This window comes from Taudactylus pleione, unplaced genomic scaffold (genome assembly GCF_031769625.1).
Source record: "Taudactylus pleione unplaced genomic scaffold, aTauple2 ptg000457l, whole genome shotgun sequence".
Taxonomy (NCBI): domain Eukaryota; kingdom Metazoa; phylum Chordata; class Amphibia; order Anura; family Myobatrachidae; genus Taudactylus; species Taudactylus pleione.
Window position 1 is genome coordinate 1,755,385 of NW_028284859.1, and position 1,429 is coordinate 1,756,813.

The following is a 1,429-nucleotide window of genomic DNA, read 5'->3' on the forward strand; positions in this document are numbered from 1 at the left end:
CCCCTGATAATTATGGAGTGATCTAGCTGCGAGGGATACTTAAGTATCCAACTCGCAGTGGGGGAAACTTGACACCAGAGCAATTCATCATTGCTCTGGTACAGGAACAGCTGCTCCGAAAAGTAGCTGTCCTCTCGGTTAGTATCGCAGCTATGCATATAGCTGCATTACTTACCTCCTCTCCGTCAGCACGGCTAAGCCTCGAGTAGGTAGTGTTGAGGCAGTGGAGGGATCCCTCTATGCATCCCCAGAACTCCTTCCCATAGGATGGAGTGGGGCTATGAGAATAAGCGCCATCTGAAGATGGCACTTGTTATCGGAAGCAACCTCCGAAAACGTTCAGTTTTCGAAGTTTGCTGATGATGAATAGCCCGGTAACATAAATATGCGGAAACTAGTGATTCCGCATGGTTACCAGGCCATTCATCTATCTTCTGCTCGGACCTTAGTTGCATAGACTGCATGTGTGAATTCCATCGAACACAATTCTGTGAACTAACAGCTCCACCATTTTGTGAGAGACAGCAAACTCACTCTGTGAGAGTGCTGAATCTTCAGTTAACCACAGGGTGTGATGGCATACCATATCTGTATTGCGCAAGAAACACATCCATTAAGGCGTCATAATTTCATTGCTTTTTTTAGTTTGAGTGGCTGAAATTAGGTAGATTGTGTGAAAATTGAGATCATGTCTTAGAAACCTAAATGGGACATGTGAAACCATAAGGTTTTTTGTCTATGGAATATATATATGTTGTGTGTGTGTACATATACATGATACATATATATATATATATACATATATATATATGAAAGACAAAAGGTGAGAACAAGCACCTTATACTGTAGTGTAGCAAATAGTGAAATATATCTCTCCTGCTTATAATAGATATGAGCTTACCGTATTATCCCAATAAGCTGTGCATTGGGTTTATATGTCTTTTCCGGAAATTTGACTGTAGTTCTTTGCTCACTTCATAATATGAGGTGTCACATTCCCAATTATAAACAGAAAAGAAGGGAGAGAAGCACTCTTATAGTGTAGTATTTAAAGTATTTAATCACATACACATACAGTAACACACATAAAAGTGGAAAATTACATGAAAAAGATATTCAATAGGCTTATCTGCTCAAAGTAGCTGGTTGTGAAATCAGAGGTCACTGTTCCCTCAACACGTTTCGTCTCTTACGCAAATTGGCAGGACTTCTTCAGGTGGCTGCATCTAGAGCCCAAATAACATTCTTATATACCCTTAGATATTCAGTTAGATTAATTGGATATGTCCATAGACGGCACTTCCGGTGGTTGCCGCTATTTTGAATTCTTATGCGCATGCGCGGGATCTACAGTGGTTCTGCGAGTTCTAGTGATGGTTCACTGTGATGTTTATACTCCGATGATGGAGCTAATCATAGCCATGCATGC